At 37.7% G+C, this 16,148-nt stretch overlaps 1 protein-coding gene and 1 pseudogene across 5 annotated transcripts in view; both read right to left on the reverse strand.

Annotated features, from left to right (window-relative positions):
- CEP350 (centrosomal protein 350) overlaps nucleotides 1-16,148 on the reverse strand; it is a 175,956-nt gene that overhangs the window by 146,887 nt on the left and 12,921 nt on the right. The window lies entirely within an intron of this gene.
- Nucleotides 13,827-14,789, reverse strand: LOC115837559 (annotated as a pseudogene).

Below are 16,148 nucleotides of genomic sequence, written 5' to 3' on the forward strand. Positions count from 1 at the left end.
AAAAAAAAAAGTTCCAAAACTAAAATTTTTTCATAGATTATAGAATATGGCTCTAAGAAAAGTAACCAAGTTTTCTGAAAATAGAGGAGCATGGTAGAAAAACAACATTTTATCAACCATAAAACTTTAATCTGCCAACACAGTTTAAGAAATTAACTCATTTTGGCTGGGCGCGGTGGCTCACGCCTATAATCCCAGCACTTTGGGAGCCCGCAGCAGGTGGATCATGAGGTCAAGAGATCAAGACAATCCTGGCCAACACAGTGAAACTCCGTCTCTACTAAAAATACAAAAATTGGCCAGGCATGATGGCGGGTGCCTGTAATCCCAGCTACTCAGGAGGCTGAGGCAGGAGAATCGCTTGAACCACGGAGTCGGAGGTTGCAGTGAGCCAAGATCGCGCCACAGCACTCCGGCCTGGGCGAAAGAGCAAGACTCCATCTCAACAACAACAAAAAACTCATTTTCCTTTTGATGAAAATATTTTTAATCTAGCCAACTGAAAAATTAAGCAAACATCAGTTATATTACTAGAATATCTGTCAATGATTAGACAAAAAATTTCTTTGGGCAGATATCTTTTTGCTTTAAAACTAAAATAAGTGCTGAAATATATAGTGATTATCAATTTTCCAATGGAAAGGATAGATTAAATAATCAAAAACTACATATGTGTCCACAATCTGTATGTCTTCTTAGCTAACACTAAGGCTGAGACAGTACAAATGAGTAAACAAGAGAAAATTTATCTGCTTCAAAATAAATACCCTATTAATGGGCAATCATCTTTAATATAAATTACTAAATATTAGAAGTATGACATTTATGTAAAACTTCATACTATAGAGTATCCCCCACTAATAACGAGAATGAATTACAACTACATGCAAAAAGATAGTTGAATATCACAAACATGTTGTGAAGAATGCCAGAAACAAGAGTATGTACCATATAGTTCCATTAAATAAAGTATAAAATAGGCAAAAGGAATCTATAGTGCTAGAAGTGAGGATAGTCATCACCCTTGAAGTGGCTAGAGAGGTGGCTGAAATTGGAGCAAGGAAGTGCTTCTGAGGTACTGCTAATATTCACGGATTTGGGTGCTGATTTCAAGGCTACGTTCAGTTTAAGAGACTTCATCAACTTGCACATTTATGTGCTTTTTCAATGTATATTATACTTCAAAGGATTTTCAGATAACATGAATTATGCCGTTTTAGGTTTATAATTCTAGTTTTTGAGGCTTTTTTAAGAGACAAGGTGTCACTCTGTCACCCAGGCTGGAGTGTAGTAGTGCACAGGGCTCACTGCAGCCTCAACCTCCTGGGCTCAGGTGTTCCTCCCACCTCAACCTCCCAAGTAGCTGAGACTACAGGTGCACGCCACCATGCCCGGCTAATTTTTTTTTTTATTTTTATAGAGATGAGGTCTCACTATGTCGTCCAGGCTGGCCTCAAACTCCTGGGTTCAAGAGATCCTCCCACCTCAGCCTCCCAAAGTGCTGGGATCATGGGTGTGAGCCACCACATGCAGCCTATAATTACATTTTTAAATCAGTTTTATGACACCTATTCTCATGAAGCACCTGAATTTGCCAATAATCTCTCTTTCAAAATCTTTGGTTATCCCATGCCCTGTTAAGTGAATATTTTAAATATAATGTATTTAAGTTGGTCTGTTCTTTATGTAAGAATACATTTTTTAAATCACCATTTTTGTAGAAACTGAAAATTGAATTAGTGAAAAAAGTGCAATAAAAAACTTACTTATAATAATAAAATAATCTATCAAAAGGTTTCCTATCTTTAAAGTATAAATCTCAATTTGCATAAGGCCTTTTTCCCAACCACTTTTAAGTGTTTACCAAGTCAAACGGCTTGGGGAATAATGAAAGCACCTTCCCAGTTAAATGTTTTAGAGATATCATGACAATAACTTTATTCTACAGTCATATGGGAAATTTGTATTTATTTATTTGTTGGACATTTGTGCATTATCTTCTGTCTATTTAATTTGCCAAGAATTAAGAGATGGACAAAAATTCACCGGAACTACTGAATTTTTGTCCATTTCATATTTCTAAAATATTTAACTTCTAAATAACTTGATATTATTATTTGGTATATAAAAGTTCATGGTTATGCTGTCAATGGATTTTACATTTCATCAATAAAAAATGACTATGTTTATCCCTAGAGAAATGTGTTTTAGTATTTAATTCTACTTTGCATGCTATTAATAAAAAGAAAACATTGCTATATTGAATCTGCCCTATCCTTTTAATTCTAAGCTTTCTGGACCACTTTCTTTTAAACGTATATTGTATATAGAAAATAGAATTTTTTAACTCAATGTAATAATATTTGTCTTTTAAGACTAAGAATGAGGAGAGTAAACTTGCACATCAACAGCTTGTGCTAACAATGTTTTTTGAGTACCTACTTTGTGCAAAGCATTGTGTGTTATTAAAAAAATTTAAAAAGAAGAAATGGTCCTTACAGATGAAAAAACTGAGAGACAGAGAGAGAGAGAGAGAAAGAGAGAGAAACGGTTCTGACCTCTACAATCTCACAATCTAGTACAAGTATTCTTAACCTAATAATCCATGAATGAGCTTTTCCTCTAAGATCTGAAACAAGACAAGGATACCTACTTCCACCACTTTTGTTCAACATAGTTCTGGAAACCTTAGCCACAGTAATTAGGCAAGAGAAAGAAATAAAGGGCATCCAAATTGCAAAGGAAGAAGTCAAATAGTCCCTGTTTTCAGACAATATAATCATACATATAGGAAATCCCAAAGACTCCACCAAAAAAACACTTTGAACTAATAAATGAATTCAGTAAATTTGTAGGATACAAAATCAACATACAAAAATCAGTAGTGATTCTATACATAAATAATGAACTACCTTAAAAAGAAATCAAGAAAACAATCCCATCCACAGTAACTACAAAAAAAAAAAAATCTGCCTAGGAATAAGTTTATCCAAGGAGGTAAAAAATCTCTACAAAGGAAACTGTAAAACACTGATGAAAAAAGTTAAAGAAAACACACAAAAAAGAAAAACATCCTGTGTTCATGAACTGGAAAAATTAATATTGTTAAAATGACCATACAACCCAAAGTGATCTACAGGTTCAATACAATCCCTATCAAAATACCAATGGTATTCTTCACAGAAATAGAAAAAACAATCCTGAAATCCATATGGAACCACAAAAGACACCAAATTGCCAAAGCAATCCTGAGCAAAAAAAACAAACCTGGTGGCATCACACTACCAGATTTCAAAATATACTACAAAGCTACAGTAACCAAAACAGCATAGTACTGCCATAAAATCAGACATATAGACCAATGGAACAGAATAGAGAACATCCATGTATTTATAGCCAACTGATTTTTTACAATGGTGCCAAGAACATTCACTGGGGATAGTCTCTTCTATAAATAGTGCTGGGAAAACTGAATATCCATATGCAGAAGAATGAAAACAGACCCCCATCTCTCACGTTACACAAAAATCAACTTGAAAGGGATTAAAGACTTAAATATAAGAACCCAAAACTATAAAACAATTAGAAGAAAATATAAGGGAAACAGCTCAGGGCACTGGTCTGGTAAAAGATTTTATGAACAAGACCCCCAAAAGCACAAATAACAAAAGCAAAAATTAACAAATGGCATTATATCAACCTAAAAAGCTTCTGCACAGCAAAGGAAACAATCAACAGAATGAAAAAACAACCTACAAAATTGGAGAAAATATTTGCAAGCTACTCATCTGACAGGGAATTTATATCTAGAACATACAGAACTCAAACAATTTAAGAGCAAAAAAAACACCCCAAATAATCTAATCAAAAATGGGCAAACACAAATGGTCAAGAAACATGGTTTTAAAAAGCTCAACATCACTAATCATCAGGGAAATGCAAATGAATACCACAATAAGATATCATCTCACTCCAGTTAGAATGGCTATTACCAAAAAGACAACAACAAATGCTAACAAGGATATACAGAAAAAGGAACTCTTATATACTATTGGTGGGAATGTAAACTAGTATATCCACTGTGGAAAACAGTATGGAGATTACTCATAAAATTACAAATAGAACTGTCATATGATCCAGCAATCCCACTACTGCATATTTATCCAAGGGAAAGAAAATCGGTATACTGAAGAGATATCTGCACTTCCATGTTTATAGCAGCATTATTCACAATAACCAAGAAATGGAATCAACCCAAGTGTCCGACAACAGACGAATAGATGAAGAAAATATGGAACTATATCCTGCCTATAAGAGACTCACTTTAGATCTAATGACAAAAATAGACTGAACTTAGCAGGCTGAAAATAGAAACTGCATGTAAACAGTAACCAAATGAGAACACGGGAGGTCACAATTATATTAGGCAAAATAAATTTTAAGTAAAAACTATTCACATTTCCATAAAAAAGAAAAAATATATATGCACAATGGAATACCATTCAGCCTTAAAAAGAAAAAAATTATGTCATTTACAACAACATGGATGAGCCTGGAGGACGTTATGTTAAGTCAATAAGCCAGGAAACAGAAAGTTAAACACAGCATGTTCTCACTCCTATACAGAAGCTCATAGAAGAGCTCTTCTCATAGAAAAGTAGAACAGAGGTTAGTAGGGACTGGGAGGGGGGTTAAGGGGACTTAGGAGAGATTTGTTAAAGGATACAAAATTACAGTTAGATAGAAGGAATAAGTTCTAGTGTTCTATAGCACTGTAGGATGGCCATAGTTAACGAGAACATATTGTATATTTTCAAGTAGACAGAAGACAAGATACTGAATGTCCCCAACACAAACAAGTGATAAATATTTGAGATGATGGATGTGCTAATTACCCTGATCTGATCACTACACATTGTATCAAAACATCACTATTGCTCCATGAATATGTACAACAATTGTGTCAATTTAAATTTTTTTAATTTAAAAGATAAAGTTAAGCATTCTGTTATATAGTAATAAGCTTGTCACAACATTCTACTTCCATAATGGAAGACAGCCAAAGTTCTCTGTATAGTCATGCACCACGCAATGATGTTTTGGTCAACACAAACCACATATATGATAGTGGTCCCTTAAAACTATATTGGAGCTGAAAAATTTCTATCGCCTAGGATTTACTATACCATACTTTTTATTGTTATTATAGAGTGTGCTCCTATTTACTAAAAATAAAAACACATATTTTATACTTATTTTATAAAATATATATATTTTTATAGACAAAAATATTTTTAAAGTATAAAAAGTATAAACATAAAAATTTAAATTGAACAAAAGCTTACAGAATAAGGATATAAACTATTGCTGTACAGCTATATATTTGTTTTAAGCTAAGAATTATTACAAGAGTCAAAAAGTTTTAAAAAATTAAAGTTTATAAAGTAAAAAAAGTTACAGTAAACTAAGGTTATAACTGAAGAAAGATTTTTTAATCAACTTAGTGTAGCCTAAGTGCACAGTGTTTATAAAGTCTACGGTAGTGTACAGTAATATCCTAAGCCTTCAATAGCCTTTTGGACTGCTTTATTTTCTGAGGCTTACAGTCTGCCAAAGTCTAAATTTAAATGATCTTCAATTATCTGCAAATAGCTTTCTTCTTCCCATCAAGTGGTATAAGAAATAATATAATAAACACCCATGTAGCTACCTCTCGGTTTAAGGAATAAATTATTACCAATTTGGCTGAGGTCCTCTGTGTATCTCTGCTCATACTCATCTCTCTCCCCTCATCCAGAAAGAATAACCTCTAGCCTGAACTCAGCATTTATCATGTTTATCTTCCTTCAACTCTAACATTCTTCTAAAGTCAAAAAGGCGGCCGGGCACGGTGGCTCACGCCTGTAATCCCAGCACTTTGGGAGGCCGAGGCGGGCGGATCACGATGTCAGGAGATCGAGACCATCTTGGCTAACACGGTGAGACCCCGTCTCTACTAAAAATACAAAAAATTAGCCAGGCGCGGTGGCGGGCGCCTGTAATCCCAGGAGGCTGAGGCAGGAGAATGGCGTGAACCCGGGAGGCGGAGCTTGCAGTGAGCCGAGGTAGCGCCACTGCACTCCGGCCTGGGCGAAAGAGCGAGACTCCTTCTCAAAAAAAAAAAAAAAAAAAAGTCAAAAAGGCCACCTTCCCACTAAGCACAAAACAACTGATCACAAATTATGCCTTCAAAATGTTCCCAAAAAGCTTTGTTAAATGAAGCTGTGTAAATACTAAAGATATCAATCACCCATAGTCCCATAGTCCTTTTCTCTAGGGAATTACCCCTACCTACTACTGTGATCCACAAAGACCTGCCCCTCACCCTAGCTCTAGCTGACTGGATAAGGACTAAGGAAGTGACTCAAAAGCATCCTATCCAGTCCCCGGAAAAACAGACTGCAGAGTTTTGGAATTGAAAGGATAAGCAACTGAACATGACCTATAAGGAGCCAAGCTGAAAAATACAATGAAAAACAAAGAGGAAGATCAAAGAAAAACAAATAAAAAAAAGTGGCCCCAAAGAAAAGGAAAAAGTGGTCTTGTTCTTGACAATTTTCCAGTTCCCATAATGCTAGTACCTCATTTTCTGCTCTTGCATTCTTTGAGGCCTCTCTGAAGTCTTAGAACAAATTTCCCTTTATTTGAGTTTCCTTACGGGGGAAAAATAAAAGATAAAAACCCACAGAAAAAGAGGATCCAACAAAATAGTATCATTCATTTCAAACCTCTAAATCATGTACTTAGAGAGAAAAAAGCTATTAATGAAAAATATATTTGAAATTCATTTCCTGTATTTCATTTCTTGTATTTCTTACATTCATATATATATATATATATATATATATATATATATATATACATATATTTTTTGAGACAGAGTCTCACTCTGTCGCCCAGGCTGTAGTGCAGTGGCGCGATCTTGGCTCACTGCAAGCTCCACCTCCCAGGTTCATGCCATTCTCCTGCCTCAGCCTCCCAAGTAGCTGGGACATATATTTCTTAACACATTTTTTGTAGCATACTGGAAATAAATCTCAAATATACTACAAAAAAAGTGTTAAGAAATGTGCTGTTTTTAAGAGAGAGAATACAGAAAATACCCCAAAATGAATGACAGTTCCTCTCAGAGATATGTGCAGGGTTTTCTCTGGTCATCAGAAAATGTTTTTTTTTAAGCCCACTGATAAAATGTTGCTTTTCTCTTTCACTTTATTATAAACAGTCCTTCAACTAAAAAGTCTATGTTTTTTAAACCAAAAATTGGAGCATAGTCTAAAAAGCTATTTTTTTTTCTGATTTACAGGCTTATTCTTACGAAAGTCTTAGAAAAATCTAAACATTACAAAGAATTTTATCTGTTTAGAAAACCTAGGAAATATGCCTACATTCTAGTAATACAATTTTCCAGTCAACAGGCATACAACACTAAGTTATTAATATTTGGGATCTTAAACTTCCACCTTAAAACTCTCACTACTCTTGGGATTTGTAAAACATATTTCTCCTGCTTCCCTTGCCTCTTGATTGTTTTTTTCTCTTACCTCTCTTAACTCCTGATGGGTTCTCTACTTCTGTCTAATTCATCAATGGTTAACATTTCCAAGGCTTTTTCCTGGGCCTCTTGTTCTCTAGCTCCTTCTCCCCAGGCAACCTCACATACTTTCATGGCTTTAACTATTTCCTAAATGTTGTATTTCTTCCCCAGATCTATTTCTGAGCTCTAGATGCAAGTTTTCAGTCTATTAGATGTCTGTCACCAAGTACCATTGGCACCTCAAATTTTTCATGTTCAAAACCAAATAAATTCATTATCTATCTTCAAAATTTTCTTCTTGTACTCTTAATAAATTGGATTAACATGCATCCAATTCATGTTTGACATTCCTATCTCTCCCACATTCCATCATATACTTAGTTACCATATCATTTATACCTTTGTTTCTCTATTATATGTAAAATATGCCTCATACATAAAGCTGTTTGTAAAAAAAAAATTAAGATGTTTCTCTAATTTATTTCTTTCTTCCCCTTGCCTCTGTTCAAAGCATCATCTTTAGCTTAAATTATGGTAAAAGCTTCCTAAATTATCCTGCTCCTAAATCCATTCTCCATACTGCAATCAAAGTTATTGTTCTAAAACAGAACCTAGCAATTCTGATTTTATAACTCTTCAGTGACTATCATTTATGGCATAGAGCTCCAAACTCCTTAGCATGATGGACACTTGGAGACCTTCACAACATTAATTTACAGTCTCACCTTTTTATTTTTGTTTTTTAAGCAAAACTGTGTAACTACTTTCCTGTCAAATAGGTGTATCTAGAGTACACTCTCTGAATATCCAGAAAATTTCATTATCTCCACATTGTCTTTTCCTAATTTTTATCTGGCAAGAATGCCCTTCAAAGCCAAACTCTAATGTCATCTCCTATAAATCTTTCCCAAACTGGCTCTTAATAAAATTAGTACTTCAATTAGTACTTCTCTGTTTCCTATAGTACTCTCTTCATTTTTTCCTTTTCTTTTTCTTTTCTTTTTTAGAGACACGGTCTTGCTCTGTCACCCAGGCTAGAATACAGTGGTGCAATCATGGCTCACTGTAGCCTGAAACTCGTGGGCTCAAGCGATCCACCTGCCTCAGCCTCCTGTGTTGGTAGGACTACAGGCATGCACCACCACGTCCAACTAATTTATCTTATTTTTTTAAGAGACAGATCTCTCTTGTTGCCCAGGTTGTTCTTCAAATCCTGGCCTCAAGCAATCCTCCTGCCTTGGCCTCCCAATGCACTGGGAATACAGGCATGAGCTACCATGGCTGGCCTCTGTTCATTTTTCACAGTTCTTGTCATTATATATACATACACACATACATATATCACACATAATTCATTCATTCAATGAACATTCATTGAGCACTTAAGGCTCACAATCAGGTAGAGGAGACATACACATAAACAATTAGTATACAATATAATGAGTGCTATAATAGAGTTACAAATAGCATATATGTCTCAGTCTCCCCACAAGGTTGTGTGGTCCTTAAGGACTGTATCTTCTTACCCATCTAGGGATCAACAGAACCTTCAATGAACAGATGAACAAACGGCAGCATTAGAAGCTGTTATGAGCTCCATTTAAACAGAAAAAAATAGGCCGAGCACAGTGGCTCACGCCTGTAATCCCAGCACTTTGGGAGGCTGAGGCAGGCGGATCACAAGGTCAGGAGATCAAGACCATCCTGGCTAACATGGTGAAACCCCATCTCTACTAAAAATACAAAAAAATTAGCCGGACGTAGTGGCAGTTGCCTGTGGTCCCAGCTTCATGGCAGGCTGAGGCAGGAGAACGGCGTGAACCCAAGAGGCAGAGCTTGCAGTGAGCCGAGATCGCGCCACTGCACTCCAGCCTGGGCAACAGAGCGAGACTCTATCTCAAAGCAAAACAAAACAAACAAACAAACAAAAAACAAAAACCAACAACATAAAAAATAAAGGAGAATCAAAGGCAGAGCTGCCAGTGGAAGGATGAATGGTGAAGAAGGAGGTATGATGGGTCAACAGAAGCATTAAGAAACATGATCTCAGAAGCAGAAGAGGTAGTTAAAGGGCCAGGCTGCAAAACCACTCATAAGAAAGAAAGAGGAACAATTAACATATTTATCACTATGGCAGTAAACGAGGGGGAGAAAAAGAAATTGAAAAAATAGAAAATGAAAAGAAATGAAAAATAAGGAAATGAAATTCACATACTATTTTGCAAGTAGCCTGTAAGAATACATAGTAAAATAAACTACAAGGAACACACACACAAAATTTGACCCGCTGATAATAGGTCAAAGAAAAGCGCTACAGGTAATCACATAATAAGCTAAATATATGATGTCATGGAAATAATGGGAGCCATTTGATAAAAGCATGTCATCATTAATGTGCAATAAATCAGAAAACTGGAGTAAAAGATAATGCTACTCCTCTATCACCAAGTAAAAGCCTAATTATGATTACACTAAAAAAAGGTATAAGAAATACATATAAATGTTACTGGATACTCATTTATACACTCACTGACAGGAACAGGGTGATTAACAGTTAAATTGGAACAATGAAACATTGCCATCTAGATTCACTGAACAGCAGAAACTACTCAGAAGGGAAGACATTTCTCAGCTACCCATGCAAAGCAAAGATTGACTACTAGGTCTATGGCTTCAACCTCACAAAAAAATGTTAGTGTTTCTTAAAAGGGAATGATGTACATAGATTATTTGCGGGAATTACTAGAGGGGTACCACTGCTAATTATTAGGCTACAACTTAGCAAACATATTTGCCTTGTTAAAAATGTTGTGCCTATTGGGGCCGGGAGCGGTGGCTCACGCCTGTAATCCCAGCACTTTGGGAGGCCGAGGCAGAAGGATCACGAGGTCAGGAGATAAAGACCATCCTGGCTAACATGGTGAAACCCTGTCTCTACTAAAAATACAAAAAATTAAATGGGTGTGGTGGCGGGCGCCTGTAGTCCCAGCTACTCGGGAGGCTGAGGCAGGAGAATGGCGTGAACCCGGGAGGCGGAGCTTGTAGTGAGCCGAGATCACGCCGCTGCACTCTAGCCTGGCGAAAGAGTGAGTCTCAAAAAAAAAAAAAAAAAAAAAAGTTAAATACACTCAGTGTCCATTTAGACTCTGACTCTTCAAGCAACTCCAATGTGGTTGCCATCCCCATTTCTCCACAACTCTCATTAAAATCACCAAAAACTTCTTCATCTCCAAATCTAATGGGTATTTTCAATCCTCAACCTACTTGACCTCCTGGCAGCTTCATTACAATTGACCACTCTCTAAAAACACTCTTTTCGGCTGGGTGCAGTGACGCGTGCCTGTAATCCCAGCTACTCAGGAGGCTGAGGCAGGAGAATTGCTTGAACCAGGGAGTCGGAGGTTGCAGTGAGCTGAGATCACACCACTGCACTCCAGCCTGGGTGACAGAGCAAGACTCCCTCTCAAAAAAAAAAATAAAATAAAATAAACAGCACTCTTTTCCCTTGACTTCTATACACTACACTCCATATATACAATACATACATTTTCCCACTTCTCTAGTTCTCTTTCTCCATCTCCTTTACTAGCTAGTCTTTCTCCATATGCCTTTTAAACCTTAAAGTTCAGGAGGACTTGACCTTCAACTTTTTTGCTTCTAATACTATACTCTCTTGCTGGGCGACCTCACTCTTGCAAAAGGCTTTCAAAACCACCTACATGCCAATGACTACCAAAACACCAGATTTTACCTCTAATATTCTAACCCACATATCAAACTGCTTACTTAGAAATCTGAAAGGCACATCAAATTCACCATCTCCAAGAGCCAGCTCGATTATCCCACAAAACACAAATGAGGTATTCCTTATCTCAGTCATCCAGTTGCATAAACCAGAAACAACTACAAGAAAAGGTGACCTCAAGAAGAGATGACCATACGACCTGTAAGGTTCTTTTCTACTCTGAATTTATAATCTATACTACCAGTTCTCAAAGTGTGGTTCAGGGATCTTTGAGGGTCTCTCACACTCTTTCAGGAAGCATCTTTGAAATCAAAACTATTTCCATAATAATATTAAGACTTTGTTTTTTTTATTCTCATTCTCTTATGAATGTACAATGGAGTTTTCCAAAGGCCAAATGACATATGATATCACAGCAGACTGAATGCAGACAGAAGCAGATATGAGAATCCGGATGTCTTCTATTAAACCAGACATTAAAAAGAGTTGAAAAATGTCAAACAATGCCACTCACTGCTTTTGATTGTTGAGATACAGTTAGTTATTTTTCATTTAAAAATGTTAAGCCCAGGTGCAGTGGGTCACGCCTGTAATCCCAGCATTTTGGGAGGCCAAGACAGGAAGATTGCTTGAGTCCAAGAGTTCAAGACCAGCCTGGACAACATAGTGAGACCCAGTCTCTATGAAAAAAAAATTTTAATTAGCCAGGTGTGGTGGCATGCACCTGTAGTCCCCGCTACTCAGGAGATTGAGGTTGGAGGATCACTTGAGCCTTAAAGGTCAAGACTGCAGTGAGCTATGATTGCACTACTGCACTCCAGCCTGGGCAATGGGGTGAGACCCTGTCTTAAAAACAAAAAAGGCAGGGCGCAGTGGCTCACACCTATAATCTCAGCACTTTGGGAGGTCGAGGCAGGCGAATCACCTGCAGTCAGGAGTTCGAGACCAGCCTGGCCAACATGGTGAAACCCAGTCTCTACTAAAAATACAAAAATTAGCTGGGTGTGGTGGCATGCGCCTGTGGTCCCAGCTACTTGGGAGGCTGAAGCAGGAGAATTGCTTAAACCCAGGAGGCAGAGGTTGCAATGAGCCGAGATTGCGCTGCTGCACTCCAGCCTGGGCGACAGAGCAAGACTCTGTCTCAAAAAAAAAAAAAAAAAACAAACAACAACAAAAAGTTATTATTTTAACATGTAATAAGTTTATCATTATTTTAAATAAACTAACAAGTACACTGAAAATTTCAAATACTGTAAACATCAACAGATAAATCCCACATGAACAAAATCTTTTTGAGTCTTCCATAACTCAAGTGCATGAGGCAGTCTTATACCAAAACGTTTGTGAAACAATGATCTATACCTGTGGTGTGTATACACAAGTAAGATATAAGATGACATTGTGAAATAGCCAATTCTCAATTATCTTCTAACAGCAAGTTTTTCTTTCACATGTATTGACAGTGTTTTCAATTCAATCACATAGTTTCATTTTGCTCAATATTTATTGGCCTCCTACTAGGTGCCAGGCATTAAGGGACAAAAGATGAAAAAAATGACTTCATTCTGGCTCTCAGAATATTTCCCACACCTTTGCTACATTTCAGTTCTCTGATCTATATCAGATCTATGATAGGTTAAGAAAAGGTTAACTGAAAGGTTAAGAAAAGACAACTCTGCAATATTCCTACTATCTATCCTCAACATAAAATGGACAAATAGTAAATTTAGTAAGGACCAGCAGACAAAAAAGTGGAAAATACTCAGTTATAACTTGGATCTATTACACTGTTCAAAGTAAATTCCAGAATAACCAACACTCCTATAACATAGTCTAATATACCACTAATCTGAGAATTTAGTCTGACCTGTTTCTACTTATAAAATATAAACCTCAAAAACTACTTTTACAAAAACTGAGTGACTTACTGTAATCCAGGAAATCCAGAAGATACTATGTAATATTAGTACTACTTTGGCTTTTGCAGCATAGGAAGCAGAGTAAGGATAAAAGAGAACACAATGCCCCACACTGATGAAACAAAGAGCTAAACTTCATAAACAAGACACCCATAGTTTTTTACTTTAGGATAGCTGAGGGCAGCAAACAGGACCAGGAATAACCAAAAGAAGGGGGGAGCCCTAAAAATAGGCCTACACTTTTGCTTACTATCTAGTTATCCTAAGTACTTTTCTAAATTAATTTCAAGGAATATATCTACAAAAAGGTGTCTTATAGTTTGCAAGTCAGGATTATTTTTTGCCTAAAAGTATAAAAGTTTCACTACAAAATTTTCCCTTATACATAAGAAAGTGTTAATATTAGTTAACTCCAAGGAGAGGAAGTGAGGGTCCGGGATAGGAAGTAGAGTTTTCAGTGTATATGTTTTTTTTATTTTTTAGAAGATGGGGTCTCATTGTTGCCCAGGCTAGTCTTGTTGAATTCCTGGGCTCAAGCAACTCTCCCACTTCAGCCTCCCAAGTAGCTGGGATTACAGCACACACCACCACACCCAGCTTCTGTTTCTGAATTCTTTTTTTTTAAAGCAGATACACTGATCACTTTTTGAGGAAAACTTCAAGGAAAAAAGAAATAATCTCTTTTTGTCTTTTTTAGAAACTGCTGCTTATTTTCCATCAACCCTGTTTCCATGTTGCTTAAGAGTCCATGCAAGAACAGCTTAAGACCATTCAGTGGTTATTCCTACCCATTCAGTGGCCTGAGCAGTGGGAACTGTAGACCAGTCTTCCGAGCACTCCAGTCTTTAGTAGGAAACTGCTGAATAGGCACAGAGGGCACCTGCACGCCCTCAGACCAGTCTGCAACCTCAGGCTGAGTAGTGTTAAACTCCGGAGCTGACACAGTCTATTCACCCTAAAATTCTTCCTTGGTCACAGCCTTTTCAGCAGCAGCCTGCTCTGCTTTTTCAGTCTCTTCAGGATCTCTGTAGAAGCAGAGATCAGGCATGACTTCCCACGGGTGTTCACAGAAAATGGTGGCACACACACACAGAACTTCCCGGGCCAGCACCCACCATATCAAACCCACTGAGTGAGCTCCCTTATTGTTGCACAGGATGGCAATGTCCACACAGCCCAAAGGAGAATCTGTGTTACACAGAGCAATGGTAGGTAGGTTAAACTAAGATGCTTCAGTGAGAGGCTGGCGGTCAAACCATCACAAGCCATGACTCCCGGAAGACTGCCTGGATCTGGTTAGTGAAGGTTCCAGGAGTAAAGCGGTCAGCAATTGGAGTGGCTCCAGTGGCAGCAGCAAACTTCAACACAGCCTTCTGGCCAGTATTTCTGGAGAATATGACACTGACATCAGCAGGGTTTTCAAAGGTAACAATGGCACGAGCTGCCAGCAGAAGCTTCTTTCAGGTCCTCTTCAGATTTATGACGCAGATGTCATTACTTTTCCTTTTATAGATGTACTGTTCCATTTGGAAGTCAAGGCTGGTGCCATCTAAGTGAGTTCCTCCTGCAAGGAACTTAAGGACTTCAAGGCCTCTGGATATTGTAAAAGTTTCCCTTTAAGTTATAATGGGAATCCAGAACAACACTGTATGCACCCCTCTCTGGGTAGCGCGGAAAGCAAGATAATTTTCAAAAGTCTCCTTCCACATTCAACAACTTAGTCAACTGAGAGGCTGTTTAAGGAAATGGAAACAATTTTTCTTTCATTGGAAGCCTTTAATGACTCCTTAATGCAGTATACTTGCTTCCTCTTTATGAATCCATCCACAGAATGTTATCAATTCTCTTTACCCCTCTGTACCATCATTTACATATCTGTCTCTTACATAAAACTGCAGAGATGGCTGGGCACAGTGGCTCACGCCTGTAATCCCAGCACTTTGGGAGGCCGAGGCAGGTGGATCACGAAGTCAGGAGATGGAGACCATCCTGGCTAACACAGTGAAACCCCGTCTCTACTAAAAACACAAAAAATTAGCCGGGCGTGGTGGTGGGCGCCTGTAGTCCCAGCTACTCGGGAGGCTGAGGCAGGAGAATGGCGTGAACCCGGGAGGTGGAGCTTGCAGTGAGCGGAGATTGCGCCACTGCACTCCAACCTGGGCGACAGAGCGAGACTCCATCTCAAAAAAAAAAAAAAAAAAAAAAAACCAAAAAAAACTGCAGAGATATTTTATTCCTCTTTTTTTTCTTTTTTTTTTTTTTTGGAGACAGTCTTGCTCTTGTCATCCAGGCTGGAGTGCAGTGGTGCAATCTCGCAATCTCGGCTCACTGCAACCTCTACCTCCCAGGATCAAGCAATTCTCTTGCCTCAGCCTCCCTAGTAGCTGGGATTACAGGCACGCACCATCATGCCCAGCTAATTTTTGTATTTTTAGTAGAGATGGGGTTTCGCCATGTTGGCCAGGCTGGTCTCGATCTGCTGACCTCAGGTGATGCACCCACCTTGGCCTCCCAGAGTGCTGGGATTACAGGCGTGAGCCACGGCACCTGGTCTTATTCCTCTTTATATCCCTAGTTCATGCACAGTATATAGCCACACTGAGTGCTCCAGACCTGTTTGCCAAATGACAGTACCATTGATAAGTCTCAGAATCCAATTCTTAAATGCAAACAGGTACAAATACACATATGAAGCCAGGTATTTCATATAACATGAAAAGGTTAGACATTCCTAAGCAGAAAATATCTTACATGGTAACATGTAAAAAAATAAGTATATGTGTGCATACATATTTTATATTTTAAAATAATCTCAAAATTAAAAATAAATTCTTTCACAAAATATTTTCACTTTTAAAATTTAGACATGAAATAATGAATGAAATGAAGCCAGCTGGGCCCAGTGGCT

This window comes from Nomascus leucogenys, chromosome 12 (genome assembly GCF_006542625.1).
Source record: "Nomascus leucogenys isolate Asia chromosome 12, Asia_NLE_v1, whole genome shotgun sequence".
In the NCBI taxonomy this organism is placed as follows: Eukaryota; Metazoa; Chordata; class Mammalia; order Primates; family Hylobatidae; genus Nomascus; species Nomascus leucogenys.